The 24733-nt window shown below is 38.4% G+C and overlaps 1 pseudogene; it reads right to left on the bottom strand.

The window, feature by feature from the left end:
• Positions 1–272: 272 nt before the first annotated feature.
• LOC147004254 (eukaryotic initiation factor 4A-III pseudogene) lies at positions 273–1564 on the bottom strand (annotated as a pseudogene).
• Positions 1565–24733: the final 23169 nt, after the last annotated feature.

Below are 24733 nucleotides of genomic sequence, written 5' to 3'. Positions count from 1 at the left end.
GGTCAATACTTGCAGTATGGTAAAGGCCTGTTTTTGCAATCTCTACACAATCATGAGATTATAGGTTGGGGGAGGGGGAGTAAGTTGGTTTCTGCTATTTTTTTTCTTTTACTTTTTTTGTTTCTTTTTTTAAAAAAATTTCCCCCACGGGAAAATGTCCACGTTTAATGTAAAAGGTTAAGCATTGGGTTATTTACACATGCATTAGAAAAGATGGCGGAGGCTGAAGGTCTTCCCGAGGGGCTCCGAGAAGACAGTTCATATCAATCAACCCCATTAAATAGAAGCTTCTGTTTCCAAACAGGGCCTCGGTGCACCAGCACCAGCTTCAGATGAGGTCAGCCACATTCACGGGCATCTCATCTATCTGGGTGCAGTAGTACTGCTCGATGTCCCTGAGAATCCGGATGTCATCATTCTTCACAAAATCGATGGCCACACCTTTTTGTCCATACCGACCCAATCTCCCAGTTCTGTGAATGTACAGTTCTCTGTTGTTGGGCAGGTCATAGTTAATGATGAGGGACACCTGAGGGACATCCAGGCCCCGAGCCCAGACGTCTGTGGAGATGAGCACCCGGCTGGCACCTGACCGAAACTCCTTCATGATAGACTCTCGTTCTTTCTGGGGCATGTCTCCATGCATGGATGACACAGTGAAATTGGCTTCTCTCATTTTCTCTGTCAGCCAGTCAACCTTCCTCTTGGTGTTGCAGAAGATGACGGCATGGGTGATGGTCAGCGTGTCGTAGAGATCACATAGAGTACCAAACTTCCATTCCTCTCTTTCCACAGCCACAAAGAACTGTTTGATGCCTTCCAGAGTCAACTCATCACGCTTCACGAGGATGCGGATGGGGTCGGTCATGAACTTGTTGGTCATCTCCAGGATCTCATGAGGCAGTGTGGCACTGATGAGAACGACCTGTGTGGCTGGTGTCAAATACCTGTACACATCATAGATCTGCTCCTTGAAACCTTTGTTCAACATTTCATCAGCCTCATCCAAAACCAGCATCTTGATAGCCCGTGTCCGTAAACTTCTCAGGCGGATCATATCAAAGACGCGTCCCGGCGTGCCTGCCACCACATGCTGCCCGTAGTCCAGCTTCCGGATGTCCTCCCCGACATTGGTGCCCCCAATGCAGGCATGGCACTGCACGTTCATGTAATCCCCCAGAGCGAGCAGACCCTTCTGAATCTGCACCGCTAACTCTCTGGTTGGAGCCAGGATCAAAGCTTGGGTTTCTCGAACCTGGATATCCAAGCACTGCAGCACTGAGATACTGAAGGTGGCCGTCTTGCCTGTGCCAGACTGAGACTGTGCAATGACATCTCTCCCTTTAATTATCTGCTTGATAGCACGCTGCTGGATTGCTGAAGGTTTTTCAAAACCGTAGGCGTAGATGCCGCGCAGCAGGTCCTCTCACAGGCCCATGGTGTCGAACGTGGGGGTCACGTCCACCTCCTTGCTCGTCTTGAACTCCACTTTGGTCATGTCCTCCTCTTTGAGCAGCCGCTTCCTGGCCGAGCCAGACGTCGCCATCGTGGCCGTGGCCGCCATGATCCGGATTCGCTGAAAGACAGTCTGCAGCCCAATTCCCAACAATGGTTCAGTCGCAGCTGTGAATAGAAGTCCAAGGATCTAGTAGTTACTCAGTCTCACACAGCAAGCAGGCAAAGGGCAAGAGCGGTCAGTTGTTTCTTATCTCTCTCTTCCTACCATATTGGCGTCATTCTCTCATGTAGAGTCAGTATAACACCCTCCCAGTTTTTCAGTTTCCCAACTTATACACCTGTATCCTGCTATCCCTCTCTCTTCCCAACTCCTTCCCACATGCACCTATGTTCATTTTATACTTTGGTGTTTACTGTGGTTAACCGTATGTTATATAATCATGTCTGAAGAATTAGAGCTAAGAACCACAGATGTGAGAGAGCATGAGGGATTTTTCTTTCTGGATTACCTTGCTCAATATAATATTTTTCATGGCCTACTTTTTTCCTACAAATTTCATGTTTTTATTATTCTTTATAGCTGAGTACTATTCTCTTGTGTATATGTAACACATTTTCATTATCCATTCATCTGCTGAAGATCCTTTATGTTGTTTCCATTTTCTGGCTATTGTGAATATGGTGGCCATGAAAATTGCCGAGGAACTGTTTGTGGACTGAGATGTTGAGTCCTTTGGGAATAATCCAAGAAATAGTACTGATAGCACATATTGTAGATTCACGTTTAGTTGTTTAAAAATTCTCCACACTGATATCCAAAGTAACTGCATCAGTTTGTATTTCACCAACAGTGAATGAGGGCTTGTTTTTCCCCATAATCCTGCTAACATTTGTTGTCAGTAGTTTTGTGTGTGATATGAAATCACAAACTATCAGTTTCATCATCATTTTCCCTAATGTATCAATTTCTTGGAAACATGGATAAAGTTGTGGCCATAGCCCACTGCAGTGCTTTTAATATAGGCAACATCTATTAAGAATTTATTAGCAAACTGCTGAAGACAGCACTCTATTAGTACACCCATTTGCTAATAACTTTGTAGATGCCTACTAAACATTTTCACACTAACTGATATCAAGTGTTGCAGCCAGCTCCTGATTTGTTTTCCATCATATTCAAGAAATTGAAAACAAAGCTCTTCAGTAACAGGAAACATTTGTTACTAAGCATAAACATATTAGTCCTGAATATTTTTACAGTGCTTGCTAGTTCCACTACTGACTTCTTACTTAGTAAGTTAACTCCATGAATCATAGTAGTGTAGTATAGGTACCAATTAATGGAAGCACTCTAATTCCTAATTGTACAGTCATCCCTCTGTTTTCACAAGGACATGTTGGTTCCAGAGTGCTCCATCCTAGGTCCAATGCATTCGTGTAAATCCTGAACACATCATCACTGCTTTAAAAATAAATGATAGAATATTTATAATAGCTAACACCATGCAAGTTAGCACAGTTATTATATTGTAGTGCTTATGGGGCTCTAAGACTAAACATAAAGGACAGACTAAAATGTCTGCACATATTTGATACAAAGCTTTTAAATATTTTTGTTGTTTGGATATGTATGTGCAATACCCACTCATAGAAGAGGCTGAGTATGACATTCTAAAATGCTACTGATTTAGTTATGATTCAGAATTATTTGAGGTAATGTTTTTGTGGTTAGAATTTTATCATATATATTCTGCATAAAGTATTATTCTACAGTATTTTTTCTAGCTTGATTTCTAGAAATAATTAATAATAATAATTGTGCACATTCTGAGAAAATTTTCAAGGGTAATTGGTGAGCTTGTACAGTTCTTCAAGAAGAGCCACTGGGCAAACTTTTCTCCTAATTTGTAAGATAAAAATGTAGGGAGTATAAAAGAGAAAAGTGTTGAGCTGTAAGAATAGGTTTATGAGAAAACAAAGAATGATCAATATTTAGAATGGACCCAAGTAAAATACAATACAAGAATGTGATTTTCGCTAGAAAATAATTTGTTACCGTTTTTTCTTTTAAAGAATTTTTAGAGTTCTATTTTATGCAGTTTATTGTAAATAGAAGAGAGAGGAGGCCTTGTGTTCCCCATACTCCATGCCTTGCCTTCTGAACCAGTTCAAGGCTCGTCCTGAACTATGCCAAAGAGAATGAAGTATATTGTTTAGAAGTAGAGATAAACAATGTACTACCACTAGAAACATAAAACATTCATTGAATAGGTTATTCTTTATGCAGCACAATATCCATACTTGTCCCTGAACATAGTAATATGTTGAATTAAGTGGTAGGGTCTTAACAGATCATTTGCCAAGGAAAGTAGGATCTGGGTGATGAAATAAAGAAAATCTGCATCCATTGAGAGTCTACCACTATCTTAAACTGTTTGAAAACTTTCTCAGGAAATGCCCACAGTGTTCTATGAAGAAAAATATAAATTTGTCTACAACGTCACTGAGAAAAATGGGTTTCATATAAGTAAGTACATTGTCCCAAGACTCCCAGAACCTTTGTCAAAACTGTGAGTGAATGCCCGTCAAGATTTGTCTGAATACACAGACTGTCTGATACTGCTTACTAGATGCAAGATTTGAAGAAATATAGTAAAATTGGCAATTCATTTGTAAAAGATATGTTGGTTAAAGTTGACATTGATGGAAGCAAAGTACAGGGAACAAGATAAAAATACCCTGTATTCCCTTGAGACTTACTATGGTTACTCAACTTAAATTCTGCAGTGGCAATATAAGAAAACAACTGATTCAGTATTAATTGGTAAGGACAATTTCAGCGTGCACATAAAAGGATGTGTTTGAAGCTGAATGAGAAATGTAAAATATTCATATCAGAGCAAAAAAGTAAAAGCTAGATATTATACTTGAAATTTGTGAGTACGGACAATAAGAAAGCCATTAATTCTTTGAAGTTTCGACTATGACTGTCTGATTTCTTCATATTTAAATATGTATTATAATTTCAATAGCTGAAAAATGACCTTAATGTCAAAAAAAGCAATTCTCAGCTTTTCTAGAATAGAAAAAAGTTCTCATCTAAAGGCCATTCGCCTTGGCCTCTGTGTTGCCTTTCATCATTTTCTTAATAATTCCTCTTTACCTACCTTGTCAAACACAGCTACAGATAGTCTTGGGTTGGAAATTATTCTAGTCTCATTTCTGCTGCAGTAATAAAATACGCTGATCAAAAGCTGAAGAAAGGGTTTGATTTTGGCTGACAATTCCAGGTAACAATCCATTGTTGTGGTGAAGTCAAGGCAAGAACTTAAGCAGCCAGTTGTATCACATCTACTGTCAAGAGCAGAGAGAATAAAATATGCCAGGAGTTCTCAAACTGTGGTTAATGATGCCTTTGGCAAAACTCCATCTCCAAAAATATTTACATTACTATTCATAACAGTAGCAAAATTACACTTATAAAGAAGCAAAGAAAATAATTTTAATGTTGGGGGTTGCTACAACATGAGGAACTGTGTTAAAGAATCACAGCATTAGAAAGGCTGAGAACTACTGGAATATACCCATATTGCCTACTTGATCTCTTAATGCTCAACTTGTTTTCTCTATTCTTAAACAGTCCAGGTTCAGCTCAGAAAATGGTGATACCACCTTTAGGGTGGCTCTTAGAAACACAATTAGCAATCAAAACAATCTCTGACAGGTATGCTTATAGGCCACTTAATCTAGACAATTCCCCATTAAGGCTCACATCCCTGGTGACTCTACATTGTCTCTTGTTAGTGGCTGAAACTAAGCAGAGCTAAACCTTAGAGGCAAGTTCGCACCTGGAGACTCCCACACACACCACTACTCTCTCTACAGTGCCATTTCCTCAGTGAATACCAATAAGATACTGACATTGTCTAACTGAATTCCCAGTGACTATTTCTATCCTTTCCAAGATGTCCATGAACAACCTACTAATGGATATAAACCTAATAAAAGTTTAAAAGATTATATTAGAGCTATTTAGAAAGAAATAAGTTAATTTGGGTAAAATATCTAGGTAATCAGGATCTCAGATTGGCAAATCAAAAGAGTACAACACTGAGAATATATAACTTGGGTGGGGGTGTACCTGATCTACTAGGAGAAAACATGTCACAATTGTTGCCTCATGAGCAGCAGACAGTGAGTACCCCATAATGCCTAGATATATGTATATATCTAAAGTTGAGGTAGATACACTGAAATTGATGAACAAGTCTAGAAATTCCTCACATTTGTTAATAAATTACCCACTAGGATCAAATCTCAGTAAATAATGAGAATGGTCACCCTGAAAAGGGTAGGCTCAGGATCTATGCAGCTGGTGAAGATAAAGCTGACATTTGCAAAGCTGATATCAGCATAGGCAGAAATTCCAGAAGGGAAACATGGACAGAAAACGCCAAGAAGCAAAAACCTAAGGTGTTGTAAGATACATAATCATATAGACACAGAGAAGTTAGGTGGTTAGTTAAAATATCTATAACCAATTTCCACAGAAGTGTGTTAGCTATTCCCTCTGAGTTGTACATGACCATTGCTGTCATAGATCAGAGCAGCTCTAATAATCTTTACAAGATCTGCATAAGTTTATGGGTTGAGACTATAAACATTTCATTATGGAAACATGAAGGACTCAAAAAATGATGCTTAAAGTCCTTCAAGTAATTCTCACTGAGGGTCCTCTGTTCCCCTGGCTATATTGAGAGTAAAGAGATGATAATGATGGGACTCTGTGGGAAGCCAACTCCAAGATGGCACCGGTTTCTGGTTGCGGTTATCATAAACAACACCACTGCGCAGGCGTCAATTCGAATTTGGTGCCAACCCCTCCCGAGCAGGTGCATGCAAATTGGGTGCTGGCAGACTGACCAATCCCAGGGGGCCACGGAGCCTTCTCCTGTTCCGGGGTGCATATAAGCAGGGCTCCCTGGGAGCCCAGGGTCCCTGTAGAAGCATCGCGGCAATCCTGCAATAAAGGCTGTTGAGGAGAATCCAACTGTGTCCTGTCGTTCTTGCTGGTCGAGAGCAGACGCGACCTATGGCGGCCCGTACGGGGACTCGAGGATCTTGTGGATTCAGAATTCTTCAGCTGGGGAATGGTGGTACCAGTAAGTCTCCCAAATTGATCCCCGGGCTTAAGGGGGATATGTTTTTCTTGCCCATAGACCCAGTGTGGGTAGCTCTTATCCTTGTTTCGTTTTCTGTAATTTGTGGCCTCTGCATGGCCTTTGACAGAAGCAGTTAAGACAGGTCAGAAAATTCTTATGGAACAATAAGAAAGCATGTCAGAAGAGGACAAAGAGCATATGAGCAAGAGAAAGAAAAAGGGTGAGAAAAAAAAGGAAAAGAAAAGGAAGGAAAAATAAAAGGAATCAGTGATAAAGAAAAGGAAATAGTGAAGATATATCCCTCTTTAAAGGATTTAAGTTTATAAAGCTCCACTTCCAGAGACTCGGAGCTTAGCAAAGATGATGAAGCTGACCTAGAGGAAGAGGCAGCTCGGTATGAGAGGGAAAGATATGACCTGGATTGGTCATATAGAACCAAGCCAATGAAAAGGGGAGCCGAAAGTGCTGACAACTCAACCTTACAACCCTGATTACACAGGAAAAAAGGAGTCCGCTAGGGCTGTTAGACCAGGTACCTCCTTCTGCCCAGAGGTGTGGAAAGAAATAGGATTAACCTTTCCGGTTTTTGTTGATGGACAAGGGCAGCGGTATCACAAGCCAGTGGATTTTAAAACTATTAAGCAACTGGCTGAGTCAGTCCATACCTATGGGGTGAGTGCAGCCTTTGTAGTTGCACAGGTAGAGGCGCTTGCTAGATGTTGCCTCACCCCGGGGGATTGGAACAATATAGCTCGGGCATGCCTATCATCTGGTCAGTATTTAGATTGAAGGTCTTTGTCATATGAACATGCAAACAGTCAGGCAGCAGCAAATTTAGCCACAGGACAAGATCCCCAGAGACATTGGGGTGCAGATATGCTCCTGGGTCTTGGGCACTTTGCTTTAGATCAGACAAATTATCCTGAAGCAGTCTATGCCGAAATAAATGAGGTAGCTACCAAAGCCTGGAAGGCATTGCCAAACAAAGGCGCAGTCTCAGGCAATCTTACAAAAGTCTTACAGGGTCCCACAGAAACATTTTCAGATTTTGTAGCACGCCTCGTTGAAATAGCCGCTAAAATTTTTGGAGACCCTGATACAGCTATGCCTTTGGTGAAGCAGCTAGTATATGAGCAATGTACTAAAGAATGCAGGGCAGCCATAACACCCTATAAACATAAAGGCTGAGAGGTATGGATGAAAGTCTGTTGAGAACTTGGGGGCCCGCTGACCAATGCGGGCCTAGCAGCAGCTGTAGTGCAATTAGGCAAATCCAATGATGATGCTTGTTATAAGTGTGGCCAAAAAGGACATTTTAGAAGACAATGCCCTGAAAATGAGAAAAGGACTCCATTAGATAAACCTAGGCAGCCAGGATTATGTCATAAATGTAGAAAGGGAAAACATTGTGCTAATGAATGCAGAACAACAAAAGATATAGAGGGTCGACCCCTACAGGCAGGATATGGTGACACCAGGCCAAAAAACGGATAGCCGGGCACATGTCACCAGGGCCCTCAAATATATGGGGCTCTTCAGAAAGCGTCTCTCCACCATCTGAGAGACCACGGAGAGCCACTGCAGGTTCCACAGGACTGGACCTCCACTCCACCACCAGACTTGTACTAACCCCACAGATGGGGGTACAGCCCATAGAGACAGATTTTAAAGGCCCCCTTCCAAAAGACACCATGGGGCTGCTGCTTGGATGTTCATCGACTGCCTTAAAAGAATTACAAATTACCCCTGGAGTGATTGATCCAGATTATACGGGGGTTGTAAAAATCTTAGTGGCCTCCCCCAGTGGCATTTCAGCTATCTCCCCAGGAGACAGAATTGCTCAATTATTACTGTTGCCAAGTTTGCATAAATATTTCCCAGCTGATAATAAAATAAGAGGAGAGAGTGGACTAGGTTCTACAGGTTCTCGATTTGCTTTCTTATCTATGGAATTAGGTGACTGTCCCATGTTAATTTTGGAGGTTGAAGGACGATCCTTTCTGGGGTTGTTAGACACAGGTGCAGATTGCAGCATCATCTCCACTCATGATTGGCTGCCAAAATGACCTTCGAAAACATCATCTCAAAGCCTGCGTGGTCTGGGTTATGAGACTGCCCCTCTTATTAGTACTAAGGAATTGACATGGAGAAATGAGGAAGGTAAGTCGGGAAAATTCCTCCCATACATTGTGGACATACCTGTGACCCTATGGGGCAGGGATGTCTTAACCAAGATAGATCTTAGATTAACTAATGAGTATTCCCCACAAGCCAGAGAAATTATGTCTAGTATGGGCTACACTCCAGGAAAAGGGTTAGGAAAGTCATTACAAGGCATAACTATGCCAGTATCAACTAAGTTCAAACAAGATAAAAAGGGATTGGGTTTTCCCTAGGGGCCGTTGAGGGCAGTATACCCATCACTTGGAAGACAGAGGAACCTGTATGAATTCCTCAATGGCCTCTCTCCTCTGAGAAATTAACAGCCGCTAGGGAATTAGTAAAAGAACAATTACATTTAGGACATATTAAACCTTCCCAATCACCTTGGAATACACCCATATTTGTGATCAAGAAAAAATCAGGTAAATGGAGACTTATACATGATCTTAGAGCTATTAATAGTCAAATGCAGATAATGGGCCCAATACAAAGAGGCCTACCCTTGCTTTCTAGCTTGCCCACAGATTGGCCTATAATAATAATTGGTATTAAGGATTGTTTTTTCTCTATTCCCCTTGCATCCTGTGATAGCAAATGTTTTGGTTACAAGCTAATTTCTCTCAGTCTCTTGAACAGAGTCGCCTCTTATCTGAGCAAAGCGGAGCAGTTGTCCAGAAAGCTGCTCCTCCAGATTGCCAAACTCAACGGCACTCGACTGGACCCAGTCACCTTGGGGGACTTCACCTCCTGGATCACCATTGCCTTCTCATTTTTTAAGGAATGGGCAGGAATGTTGGCCTGGGGGGCAGTGGTCCTCCTGGGTTGTGTTTTCTGCATCTGGCTATTGTGTTGACTAAAAAGAGAGCATGCTCTACATAAAGCAGTGGTGTACCAAGCTCTGTTGGCAATTGAAGATGGCGCATCTCCCAATATTTGGCTGGCCTCTTTGAAAAACTAAGAGTTTGCCCTAGGTCGTTTGGCAATTGTAGTCACACAGATCCACAGTATCCAGAGACAGGCAACTTTCCTCGTGCACAGACCAACCTAAGACATGGGGCCTGGAGGTGATAGGGCAACCCTATGACGGGTAAGGCTGTGACACTAGAGAATTGACCTAAAACAGGAGCCGTGGCCAATGGACAGATTTGCCCAGACCTAGTCCAGCATCATTAAACAAAAAAGGGGGAGATGTGGGAAGCCAACTCCAAGATGGCGTCGGTTTCCCATTGCGGTTGTCATAAACAACACCACTGCGCAGGCGTCAATTTGAATTTGGCGCCAACCCCTCCCGAGCAGGTGCATGCAAATTGGGTGCCGGCAGACTGACCAATCCCAGGGTGCCACAGAGCCTTCTCCTGTGCTGGGGTGCATATAAGCAGGGCTCCCTGGGCACCCAGGGTCCCCATGGAAGCAATAAAGGCTGTTGAGAAGAATCCGACTGTGTCGTGTCGTTCTTGCTGGTCGAGAGCAGACGCTACAGGACTCTTCAGTAGACTCTGCCTATAAGTAACTTGGAGACAGAGAAACACTTCAGGAGTTTTCCATGCTGCATCTTCATCCTGTGAAAACTGCCTTTGGTTCTCCAGGGTTCCTGGAATTAGCCTCAGTTTTGCTCACCAAGCCAGATTTGGGAAGTATTATGTATTGGGGTGTTGGGTTATTAAGTTACAGTAAACTTGTCTTTCAGAAGAATTACTTTGGTTGTCAGGTTGAAAATAACCTTTAAAAAGTGGGCCAAGAGGGAAAGCAGGGATAACAATTGATTAATGAAGACCCTTTGCAATCAATCATCTAGATAGGTGACTATGGGCATAATGTTTTGTATGCTGTATAATGTTTATCCTTAGGTTATTTAAATGCTGATTTCTCTACCCTCATATCTTGGGATGTATCATGGGATGGGGCTGGGAGGTAGCCAGATTAGCGTAAAGAAAAGACAGATCATTTAATTGCTCAGCTATCGAGACGAAGTTTTAAATAAATCTTGGTTTCTCTGTGAATTTATTGGGGACTACCATAACATGAAGAAATACAGCTGTTAGATTAATTCACTGTTTATATTTATATTAAGAATAATTCATCCTCAGGTGACAACAATGACTTAGAAAAATGTTTAGAATTTTGAAAGAGAAGACTATGTGAGCAGAGAATACATTGAGGATATACTCTGAAGTTTCAGGTCCACAGAAAATTACTCAATACTCTGATTCTCCCTTTAAGCCCCCTAGATCTAGGCATTACAGAACAAAACAAACAGTTGGCATGGCCTTTCCTCCTGGAACTGGCTGGAGTCTGTATAATATCATCCAGTGAGCACACAGTAATCTTAAATGAAACAGTTCATACCTTTTCCCCTTAAAAAGCACTGTCTATTCTAATTCCTCCAACTTGATTCTAAATGATGCTTCTTGAAAACAACATCCAGGTTTTCTTCCTTATCCTCTGACCCACCAAAGTAATGTCTAAGAATCAAAGAGTTTCCTTTGACATCCATGCTGTGTTCTTTATGGTGTTACTCATCAAATTTGAGTTGAGTTAAATTCTTCACCAAGCTCTATATGAAATGCTAACATTGTAAGTGATATTTAGGTGCCTTGAACATGGTAGATTCATGATTAAGAAAGTAGTTAGGGCTGGAGATAGTTCAGCAGTTAAGAAAATGTTTTGTTCTTGCAGCGGACTTGAATTCAGTTCCTATTATACACATGGCAGCTCACAACCATCCAAAATTCCAGTTCCATGAGATGTGGATACTTCTCCTGGCCTCTGTGGGCACCAGATATGTATGTGATACATGTACATATATTCGGGGAAATACTCAAATCAATATAATATATGAATTTTTAAAAATAGGCTAAAGATGGGAACAGAGCAAAGTTTGATGATTTTTAAGCAAATGTTACCTCTAGTACTCAATACTTCTGTAAATTGAATGTCTTAGTCTTTACACATGTAGCAATTAGCTTTTTAAAATATGTCATAAAATAATGAATGTACATCACTTTGGCTAATTGGATACATTCATGCACAAAACTTTTTAAGTAAGGTAATTCATACCAAGTGAACATATTTCAAGCTACCTAGTTTATAGAAGGATACATTATGCCTACGTTAATTCAGACGTCTTTATCTGTATCTTCTTGGGGAAAAAAGAACCCAAGTATAATTAAAATACTGAGGATGTAATAGTAATGATTCACATATCAATTTACTTTGGTTCTAGTCTCAATTTCTGAAAATCTTAATTTTGTTTAACAAATTATAAGGACAATTCCTCTAAAGCAATAATATTGTTACTAAGTATTTCCTAGTTTCCAGGCATTCTGTGTGCATAGTCCACTTAGATACCAGTCTTCCACATTTTACCCATTAAAGAATTAGTTTAAATATTTAACAATACTAGATATTTACCTGGACATAATAATAAATAAAATTATAACTGATAATGCTGCAAGTGATAATGAAATAAATGACAACTAGGTACTCTTTCATAAAGTAAACATGAAATTTCAAAAATATTGTCTAAATCATAATATAAAAAGCAGTTCATTATAATTAGCAGCAAATTCTCATTCAAAAATTAGGTAGTTTCTCTCTTAATTGTTTTCTGTTTATTACTTTAATAAATAAAATGACTGTTAGTGTTCTAGCGTTTAGCTGAACACAAAAAATCAAAAATTCTTGCTTTGTGTGAAAATCTTAAACTATATCAAAGCAGTAATAAAACGTGTGAAAATAAATAAGAAATCATGATGATTTATCAACAAATGCATTACAATTAAAGGAATTTCTATTATACCTGGGAAGAAATATTTTTATTTACTAGTCATTTATGGGATGAAAATGCATGTATAATTCATTTATTTTCATGAATTATTTTGAAGTACCTTAAAGAAATTCTTAATTTTTATAATCACACTAATGAATATTTACTATATTTATTCACTTCTATGTTTGCATATGCAGGCATCCATACCAAAGCACATATGAAGAGGTCAAAAGACAAGCCCTAGGGTTATTTGTCTCTCTCCTATATGGTTTCAGGGATGGCAGCAACCTGAGTCATGTTACCAGCATCTCTCAGGATATTCTATACTAAAGGTTTGAGCATTTGTCTCAATAAATTATAAATGGTGTAATTACACAGCAGAAGGTGGTAAAGAATATAAGAAGCTCAGTATATTATATTATATTATATTATATTATATTATATTATATTATATTATATAAGGTAAAAATGTTTAATTGTATTTATTTCATCCAATATTTGGTAAAGCTTTGGATAGTATGAAATATGAAATATGAAAATAATGTAAGCCAATTTCTTACATTTTACTTATCAAAAATATAAGAGCCAGAAAGTCTGAGACCACATTTAAATCAAAGGTTGACCTATTAGCTTAGCAAGAATTATACTAAAGCATTTTCAACAATATCTAAGTTTTTCAAATAGTTCCATTCCCTGGTGATGAAGTATTCTAGTATATGAGCCTATGAGGGCTATTTTTACTGAAAACACCAGAGTAACTTAATCTCTAATAGAGCCTTAATTCTTCCAGAATCTGAAACCAAGCGATTTCATCCTGGGGTCTAACTTTTAAGCAACACTTTCAGATATTTGGTGATCTAAAAGAAAATGTGTGCAATGTTAAAGGGACAACTTTTCTCAAAATTTGGATCCCTAAAGAGGTCAATTCTGTTTTACTATTACATACCCAGACATTCATCCTCTGTAGTTTAGTTATTCCCTTACTATTAAACATTCTCTCCTTGAAGGACAGAGTCTCATAGGCATCATGAAGTAACAAAATTTACAAGACCCATGAAGGAAGTGAAACTTACTTATGTCAGGAACTCCTAAAAGTTACAAGACTCATAAGGTCCTGTCCTAAGATTATATGACCAATAATAGTTGCTAGAGGGAGGAGGCTGTCCCATCAAGCCGCATACCTTCCTGTTGTTCAAGGACTACAGAGATGCAGCTTCTGTGAGTTGTTGCCTCTGCTGGGGTGGGCTTTTGAGAGATGGCAGCTGTCTTGAGTCACTCCTGCTTCTGTATGAAACTTTTATTCACATACCTATAAGTAATCACAATACAATCATTGGTTTACTTGGCTAGAGTTAGGGATAACTGTTTACTTAATGTGTTCTCAGTGTTTTATCTGGAGTGAACACATGCTAGCTCAAATCTCCCCAGAAAAAGTCACAGAGCATTCTCCTTCGCTGAGTGAGAGAAAATTATAATAGAAACAGAAAAATGTCTGAATTATAATGTAGAAAATGATGATCAATGAATTAATATAAAAATTTTAAAATTACTTTGAGCCATATGAAAAAAAATAATTGTTTCATTATTGTTATAGAACTTCACATTTTTGTATTTTGACAACTGATTCCTAAACACCTGAGCCAAACATGGGGATCTCATTAAGATTCATATGTTATCAAAAATAGAAATAGTTAGAAAAATAAGAAATTTTGTCCTATTGACTGTGTCCTTTGCCTTTCAGAAGCTTTTCCATTTTGTGAGGTCCCATTTGTCAACTGTTGAACTTAAAGCCTGACCCATTGGTATTCTGTTCAGGAAAATTTCTGTTGTGCCAACGTGTTTGAGGCTTTCTCGTTCTCTTCCCACTTTCTCTTCTATTAGACTCAGTGTATCTGATTTAATGTTGAGGTCCATAATCCACTTTGACCTGAGCTTTGTACAAGGTGATAAATATAGATCTATTTGCATTCTTCTACATGTAGACCACATGTTAGATGAGCAGCATTTGTTGAAGATGTTTTCTTTTTTCCACTGTATGGTTTTGGCTTCTTTGTCAAAGATCAAGTGCCCATAGGTGTGTGGGTTTATTTCTGAGTCTTCAATTCTATTCCAGTGATAGATCTGTCTGTCTCTGTGCAAAGACCATGCAGTTTTTATTGCTATTGCTCTGTAGTACAGCTTGAGGTCAAGGATGGTGATTCTCCCAGGAGTTCTTTTATTGTTGAGAATTGTTTTCACTATCCTGAGTTTTTGATTTTCCATATTAAAAAAGTTAAGATTTGCTTCTTCTATGTCTGTGAAGAATTGTGTTGGAATTTTAATGAGGATTGCAATGAATCTGTAGATTGCTTTTGGTATGATGGCCATTTTTATTATATTATTCCTACTGATCCATGAGCATGGGAGATATTTCCATATTGTGAGGTCTTCTTCAATGTCTTTCTTCAGGTACTTGAAGTTCTTATATATATATCTTTCACTTGCTTGGTTAGAATTACAGAAAGGACAAAATGGCAACCCACAGATTGGGAAAAGATCTTCACTCACCCTATATCCAATAGAGGACTAGTATTCAAAGTATAGAAAGAACTCAAGAAGTTGAACTCCAAAAACCCAAATAACTCAATTAAAAATGAGGTGCAGAGCTAAACAGAGAATTCTGCACAGAGGAATTTTAAATTGCTGAGAAGCAATTAAAGAAATGTTCAACATCCTTAGTCATCTGGGAAATGCAAATCAAAACAATCCTGAGATTCCACCTTATACCATTCCGAATGGTTAAGGTAAAAAACTCAAGTGGCAGCACATCCTGCTGAGGATGTGGAGAAAGAGAAACAATCCCTCTCCATTGCTGGTGGGACTGCAAACTGGTACAACCACCCTGAAAATCAATCTGGTAGTTCCTCAGAAAATTGGAAGTGGTTATACCTGAAGACCCATCTATACTACTCCTGGGCATAAAACCAAAAGATGTTCCACCATACCTCAAGGACACATGTTCCACTCTGTTCATAGCAGCCTTATTTGTAATAGCCAGAAGTTAGAAACAACCAAGATTTCCCTGAACAGAAGAATGGATACAGAAAATGTGGTTATTTTACACAAGGGAGTACTCTTCAACTATTAAAACTCACAGACCATATGAAGCTTAGGAAGGCCCTAGTGTAGGTACTCTAATCCCACTTAGAAGGGGGAACAAAATAATCACAGGAAGCAGAGGAACGGAGGGACGGCCAGGAGAATGAATAAAAATATGCAGCAATAGGGGATAGAAGGCAGGGGAACCTCTAGAAAGTCCTAGAGATTTGACATATGGGAGGCTCCCATGATCTTAGCCGAAATGCCCAACAGTAGGGAGATGAAACCTGAAGAGATAACCTGAATAGATAGACAGGGCCCCTAGTCAAGACATGCATTCACCCATCTTCAAAAATTTTGACCCAGAGTTGGTCCTTTCAAAAGGAAATGCAGGGACAAAAATGGTGCAGAGACGAAGGAAAGGCCATCCAGTGACCGGCCCAACTTGGAATCCATCCCATGGGCAGGCATCAAACCCTGACACTATTATTGCTTAATATACAGAGAGAAGTGCTTGAGTGTAAATATTGAATGTGGGATAATATGCCTTTTTTGATGAGGGTTTAAAAAAAGAGAAAAGAATAAAGTACTCCAAACCTAACACCTAACACCTACCAATAAGTCAAGAAATAATGGCTTAATCAATTGTCCTTTTCCTTCCTTTCAAGATCCACAGTGAAGGACTTAAAGAGCTAGCTGTAAATCTTATTAGCTTTATGTGCTATCTGCCCAACCCATAGGAGAAAGCTAATATGAAGTAATAAAGGTCAAAAGATGACTAGATAATCAAAGAATTTAAATCTCTTTCAAGACCCCAAATAATAAAATAAAATTGGAGGAAATAAACACTTGAGGGGAAGATGTATTGTAGGATTTTCAGGACACTCATAAGAAAACCTAAAAGAATTGTAATTCTCTGTTAGGCAGTATGGCCCTCATGTCTACCCAAACTCTTTTTAGTGTGCTAACACATTCACAAGCATACACTGCTTGGTAAGAATTATCATCCCTGATTTATACATTCCCAGAGGAACTTCCAGGAGGCTTAAAGTGCTACACTACTAGGCAGAAGGCCCCAGGAAAGCATCAGACTCTTTGACTCTTAATTGTAATAATAGAATAAATTGGAGATCTCTGTCCGACTGAGGAAATCCACCTTTTTTCCCAGACTTTGTTAGCTTTTGGTAAGATTGGCTGCAAATTTTTGTCTAGTGTTTTGGATTGTTTGTTTGTTTGTTTTGTTTTGTTTTTTCTGCACTGAGAAAGTCATGCGGAATTTTTCTCCCTTAATGTGCCTGTTTAGTTTAATCACATTTAAAATATTAGAACAACTTTGACTTCCTGAAACAGTCTTCTAGAGTGAGAATTTTGGTTTCCAGAAAAACACAGAAATATTATCAGAATGTGTGTGTGTGTGTGTGTGTGTGTGTGTGTGTGTGTGTGTGTGTGTGTGAGTTTAATCCCAGGTGTGTGATGTGGGGCAGCAGCATAGCAGCTGACTCTGATTTGCCACTTTCCTATCCGCTGAAGATAATTTCTGCTGTTGTGAGATGTTTGGAATTCTAGGGATTTTATGAGTCTATATAAATGCTTAGACCCTGAGAGGTGCTGAGTTTTTGGTTAGTTAGTTGGGGTTTGCTAAGTAGTCATGTGTAAAGAAGAAAAACAACAAGACATTAGATATCCTAATAACAAAGATCAAACTTGCCCCCAAGAAACTCGCTGCCCCTAATCAGCAGGGAGTAGTCTAATGATAACATCATCCCTTTTCCACTCTATCCATTTTTGGTTGGGAAACCATACTTTTAAGGTTTCTGACTACCATGATGTGTTCCATGTTCTCCCCATGAGCTGAGTGCAAAATGGAGGGTTTCCTTTCCCAGAAGAGCTCCTTCTTCTCTGGGGGAGCCTGATTCCCCACATCCTCTATCCCAGGAATGAAATGTAGAAAAATTACAGATTCAATTCTCTTTATTCCACTAAGAACCTGGCCACCCAGCACCTAGAATCCCTCTCCATGCAAATGAGGCATTCCCAGTGCCTTAAGCTCCAGCCAATGTACATTCACCTGAAAAAATCTCTTCCCACTCTTCCAAAGTTTATATAGCCTTTGTTCACCCAGAATAAAAGACACACAAGATGTTTCATTGAATACTGTCTAAAAGAGGTGCAACACTGAAATCCTCAGAAAAAGCTTCCTCCTCAAGCCCCACCAGAGTTCAGATCATACTGATATCCTGCTGATCCACCCATCCCCAGAACAGCTTCGTCTTTTCCTGTCCAATGTTCCAGGAAGTAAAATGCATGCTGAACCACACTCTTTTCTCTGCTATCTAGTGTTAGTGGGCTGAGAAGGTGGAAAGCAGGTAGAGAAGGGTTAAAAAAAGAAAAGAATCACAAAGTAGCAAACAGTCTTCATTTGGAATCACTCAATGTTTATATGTTGATGTAGTCAATTCACTTATACTTTGTTGATTCTGAACCATTTTCAATATATTCTAAGATATATTAGTCTATGCTTTTCTTGTAGTGAAACTGTGGGACAAGGTAGAGTTCTTAAAATGCCATGAAAAGTTTTTCCCTTTCTTAGGTAGATCTCTTTTTCGAGTTTACTAAATTTTCTTCCCTGTTCTTTCTATGAAGTTCATCAGTGAAGCCATGCAGACCTGAATGCTGTCTTGGGAGAATACTTACTGCTTCAACTTTTGTAAGAGATATAAATAAAGAATCTTCTGGCTTGTTATTGATCTATGCGTGGAAGTTGGGTGGTATAAATTCATCTGTCTCACCATAACTAGACATTCAGAGTCATCCTTTGAATAGCTCATTCTTCATCAACAAATGCCTCTAATAGAATTCATACTGTAGTTTCAACTGTTGTTGGGCTGAAGTTCAAAAGAAACAATATCCTCTATGGGCCTCCTTTTTTCCTCACTTGGCTAATAACTCCCACCCCCAACAAACTTTGTTAATCTAAACTTCATACATACTTTTTCTTTCAATTACTAACTCGGTGTATATTTATTGGCCCTTCCCACTTTCAGGAGTACATGGACCACTCCTAACTCCCCTCACCTTGAGAACTTTAGTTCATGCTTCACATATTAAATGCTGTCTCTCATCAGAGAACTCTGAGAAGCCACATGCAGAATCCTGACTAAGTTTGATGCTTCTAGCTTCTGCCATAGAGTCCCCACCCTCTGCCCAGTCCCCAGTGATTTACTTTCCTGTCTTGTAGGGCAGTGTATAACTACAAACTCGCTTGGGGTAATGTCTATCTATCTCCCCACCAGACTAAAATCTTAGTGAAGGCTTGGATCACCCTAGGATGTCTATGACAATAACTTAAGAGATAGTATCAAATTGCCATATCAAGATAAATTATTTATTGAGGAATTGAATAATTGAGTGAATGAATGCAATGTGGATTTGGGATGGTCAATTTTATTTTTATTTTCCCATCATCATGTCTTCCTAGTTACTGCAATGACCTAATTCATTTTAATATTTCAGCTAAGTATAATAACTTCATCATTTCCTCACTTCACGAACATAGTTAGTGTTCTCAAATTAATATAATGTAGTTCATTATTATGAGGCTAATAAAATCCAAATGTGATGATTTTTGACCTGCATTCTACTTTTTTGTATATACACCCAAAGACCTTTCTACCTGTATTCACAAATGGTGTTATCCACTAGCCACTTTAGAGTTTTTTATTCAAATCTCAAGTAAATAATGTTTTCTCCTAGCAATGTGTGAAAATGTTTGATAAATCATACAATGTTGCAGGAAGTTGTTAATGGTAATAAACTTTATCATTTAAAATTGTGAATATTTACCTTAGAAATATGCTTTGTTCTCTTTCAGTACATATACCCTTTAAGTGCCGAATCAAAGTATGTGTACATACACTAGAGAAATATATTTTAAAAAACTCTGTCTCTGTCTCTCTTGGTATGTTGTACATGTACATGAGTGTGGATGTCTACACCTGTGTATGTACATATGGAGCCAAAGAAGAACATCGAATATCCTCTAGCACCTTTGTTTTAGCACCTAAGGAAAGGGTCCCTCATTAAATGCAAGCCTGCTGGTTTATCTAGGCTCCCTGGCCTGTGTCTCTAGTATTTAATGGTGTGGTTACAAACTCATACAACCATGTCAAGATTTTACATGAATGTTATGGATCTGAATTCATGTCATATTTTCAGAGAAAGTACACTGAACCATCTCCCCAGCCCAAGAAAAAAATGTCAATATTATCTGAAAATATACTGGATAAAAATATTTCTGTTTTCTATAGGGTAAAAAGTAGGTTTGCATTTATAGCACGGGAAATTGATGACTTAAAAGAGAAAGGAAAAAGTGAAGGCATGCTATTTCTCTTACCACACCTGTTTCTGTGGCAGAAATCTCCATTCTAAGACAGAAGGACCTGAGAGCCAAACAGTCCTTCCAAGTCTTAGAATTCTTAGACATGGCAAGAAATGCAGTGAAAGAAGAGACAGAATTCAGAATACAATTCAGAAACCAAATGGCTACTCTTATACAATCCCAACAGTGTCAAAGAACACACCCAGCAGTTTTAGCAATAAACAGGCAACTTTGACCTTACAGGAAAGCTTTAATGATGACCAGAATTCATTTAGCTGCCATCAGCAGCACTACATATTCATGAGGTTATGTTTATTTGTTTTTGTATTAAACATTCTTACAAATTAACAGCATACTTAAGTTGTGTTTAACCTCCTTTGGCATCAGCATAAACAGCATCAAACATGTTTAATGAAGAAGGAAAGAAGCCTGTAAAATATTAAATGTGATGATGAACTTGTCCTCCTCGCGTTCTTCCCAATATTAACTGAACCTTGCTGATTCCTCTCCCAGTTTCCAGCACATTTGGTATAAATAGTTTTAACCTTGACTAACTCTACAGGTAGTGTTCATTAAAATTTAGAAGAAAAACATGAGGAAAAAATAAAGATTGGTTAAAAAAAAACATATTCTACACATTGATCAGGAAGGAGACAAATGTTCTACAAAACAAACAAACAAACAAACAAAACAAAATTTTAAAAAAACCCACATTTTTATGTGTTGAGTTCCCTTCTAATTGCAACTGTGGAATTTGAAAATAAGAAAGAAATGTGACACTGTCCCCAGAGGAACAGTCAGGCAGGCTTCCAAGAGACTAGAAGGATATTTCCTTTATTGAATTCACCCCAGTTCAAGGTTGACCCTTCAGTTATATAGACTCAGAAAACTAATATATCAGATCTGGAAATAAATGGATAGTCTATATTAATGAGGCTTCTAGAAGCAAATGCAAAGTTATCAATTAATTAATCAACAGTAGAAACTGTAATAACCCAGATCACATGATGAGAGTATTCTGAATCTTATGAACACACATTAGATGATAAAAGATAATTTTAGAAATGCTACGTAAATGGGGAATCAGAGGCAAGGAATTTGTCTGAGTGATTTGGATTAGTCAATGCCTTCAGAGGAAGATAACTCACCCTATACATACACATTTCCTGCAAGAATCTGTTTGTGAAGTTGACCAATCCACTATTTGACCAATTCTCTCTTTTTATTTCTTTCTAAAGCTAACTACTGGGACTTACACCATAAAATTTACAAAAGTGGTGAGGGGTTCTGTTTACTGTGGTTAGCCACAGAAGAGTTTTATAAAACTGTCAGGGGTTGATCAAATAGACAAAGGCTATTTTCAACTTTAAGAAATGTATTTTGAATGCACACACACACACACACACACACACACACACACACACACACACACACCTCTTACTATAAACATATGGCAGAATAAGCCTTGCACAATTAAAGCAACACATTTCTTACCTTCTGCCATTAGCTAACCCAGTCTGTTGTGAAATTCAAATATCAATACTTGGATCCAGAATCTAATCTTTTACTCATTATTTAAAACATATATAGAGGAACACAATTTCCAGAAAAGAATATTCTTTTGAGGAAAAACAAGAAACTTTGGGTGGACCATAAGAACCAGTTCACAGATGTGGGAATCTGAATGAAAGGATGATATAGAAGATACAGAACACTGATGGAAGATACTGGAATCTCAAAGGTTTCGCTTTTTAAATAGTTAATTTGGTTTTAGATTATAAGCAGAGTCTTTGCAAGCAGGATACTCTTTATATTTCATTGTGTTCCATCCTGCTTTCAGATTTTAGGGGGAGGGGAGAGTTCCAGAAAGAAACCTTCCACCAGGTATTTTCTTTTCTCTTCTTTCACTTCTATGAATATCCCCAAGCTTAGATATTATCTGCTATTTAGTAGTCTCATAATGGTTAATAATAAAAATAACCAATGACTCAACAGAAATGTACTCACTTTTGAAATGTGAAAAAACTTGAGGACTCCAAGATTCTTTTAAATTAAATAATACAAACCCAAAGAGAACATTTTGTACTAATTATACAACAAAATCTGTGCAGATATCTTAAGACAAAAGGAGAGATAAGAATTTGGCTCTAAATTCAATAACAGAAAGTGATACACATTTCAATACTTAAGCTGCCAAATTACTGCAGACTACACAGATTCTATTTTGCCTGGTGAGTTTTTAGGACAGAAAGTGTGGGTTTATATCTTCTGTATTTTTATTATTTTTAAGAAATATTATAACTGATCTTTTCTCAAGCAATTTTTAAAACTGGGTAACAGCAGTATATATACAACTAGGATTTCTGGTTCTGCATAAGTTGAGCTCTAGATCAGCCTATGAAAAATGGATTCATCTTTCATTAGTTCAGCTAGGATCCGAACTGCTATAACTCATAATAATGGGAAACAGATCAGAACTTGACTCTAAGATCCGCAACAATGCTAATATCAATGCAGATAAGAGGAGTGAATTAGTTACTTTCTGTTGCTGTGATAACCAAAGGCAACTTAGAGAAGAGAGAGTTTATTTTGGTTCTAGAGGGAGAATCTATCATGCTGGCAAAGCATAGGTAGTAAACTACTGGCATGGTGGGATGAGCAAGAAACTGAGGGATTATATATCAACCAAAACCATGAGGCAGAGATAGCAAGCTGGAAGTAATGTGAGGCTATATAAGCCCATAACCCACCCTTAGTAATGTACTTCCTCCATTAATGCCTGGCCCCCTAAAACTCAACAAGCTATATCACCAACTGGGGAATTTCTCATTAAGATCACAACGGGTTTCTTATTTAAATGAAAGCACAAAGAATTCAATGCTAATCATAGATATCCCAACATGTTCAGTAGCAACCACTTTCACAAACCCAGCCTCTTTAAGCAGATACATATGTACAGCTGCCTATTTATTCAAGTTGTGTGTGTCTTCCTCAGATGTGAATTCTAAAATGTTACACTAAAATCTGAGTTATAAATTTCTCATTATCAAAAGTTATAAATACTTTGAGATATGAGATGGGTAGTAGTTGATTCTAAATCCTTTTTTTTTTTTCTCAACACAGTGATACATAATGGCTAGGAGCATAAATACTACAGTCATAATGCCTGAACTTGAATCCTGGGTTTACCAGTATTTATCTGTGGACTAGGGGGAGTTACTAAATACTCTCAATGTCAGCTACCTTCTCATCCTCAAGACAAAGATAACAATAGTACTTACTTCAGAGGGCAGTTATATGGGTCAGTAACATAATTCATGTAAAGGTGGCACAAAGTAAGGCATTTATGAAGGATAAGTAGTAATATCCCAGGATATAGTTTAGGGACCACACAAGACTTTATTTAGAGATTTTTGATATTTAATTATGAAGGATAAAAATACAATTTTTTTCTAAAAAAGACAAGTTGTTATTGGTATGTGTTACTCATGGATCAATAAAGAATAAACCTTAATTCTCACACTTCAGGAATTTTTCCTGAAATGTACCCAAAGTGACAGTGTTGTAGGCCACACTTGCTTCTGGAGATAGACATTTTCTCCTAAATAAGTATCAGACATTAAGGGAGTTCCATCTTTCATGTAGACCAGTGGATCTCAACCTGGAAGTCAAATGATACAAACATCAGAAAAAAACAGATATTTACATTTTTGTGATGCATAACAGTAGCAAAATTACAGGGATGAAGTAGCAACAAAACTAATTTTATGGTTGGTGGTCATCACAACATGAGGAATGTTTTAAAGAATTGCAACACTCAGAAGGTTGCGAATCACTAGTCTAAGACTCAACATGATAATTTCCAAAGATATTGGTGACCATAAGCTTCCCTGACTCCACCTGAATTACTAAAACTCACATGGACTTTATGTATTAGATGTAAATTGTTGTGAGGTCTGCTTAAATCCAACATAAATCCAATATAACTTAAGCACCAGGTCAATGAAGATGACAAAAATTTATTGGAATGAAGCTGCTACAGATCGATCAGGGCCACAGAACAGACTCAGGAGATGAACTATGACCTTGAAGAAAAATTGCACAGCATATTTAAAGGATGCCATAAAGTGAGGGGTATCATTGAAGGTTATAGCATTGTCCAATCATATTTTGATACAAGTATAGCAGAATTTTCCCTGTCTAATCAATTTAAATATTAATACAAGAAGCCCGTGATTGGACAAGGAAAAGGGAGGTAGAGCTAAAAGTTTCAGAGACAGAGACAGGAGGAGGACAGGAGAGGGAAGGAGGAAGATGGAGGAAGAATACGATGATCTAGATTCCATGTGGCTTTAAACAGAAACAAATAGCTATGACTATTTTATAAGGGATGTATAATTACAGGATAATTTGTCTTATCTAGGTGGGTAAATTATATCAGTATCAATTGGCTCTGAGTAATTGTGTGGACGTTTTGTGGAGTGAGAATTTACTGATACAAACCTGACTTATAAATTGCAAGCTGCTGGAGTTTTGATTTTACCAGGTTTCTAGGATTTGGGACCACTGACCACAGGGAGTGGATGGCTGGGAATGTGAGCAGAAGTTGCAGCAAGAGAACCATGATGGGTCACTGCATGGGGCTAGCCATGGAGGCAGCGAGATTGAGACTGCCAGAGCAGAGAGTAGCTGGGTGTTGCATGGAATGTTGTGACTTTTTAAATA

The sequence above is a fragment of the Mus caroli genome, unplaced genomic scaffold (genome assembly GCF_978045245.1).
Source record: "Mus caroli unplaced genomic scaffold, Mus_caroli_1 scaffold_6, whole genome shotgun sequence".
Taxonomy (NCBI): domain Eukaryota; kingdom Metazoa; phylum Chordata; class Mammalia; order Rodentia; family Muridae; genus Mus; species Mus caroli.
Note: the sequence above shows the minus strand (reverse complement) of the source record. Positions and strands in the feature narration are given on the sequence as shown.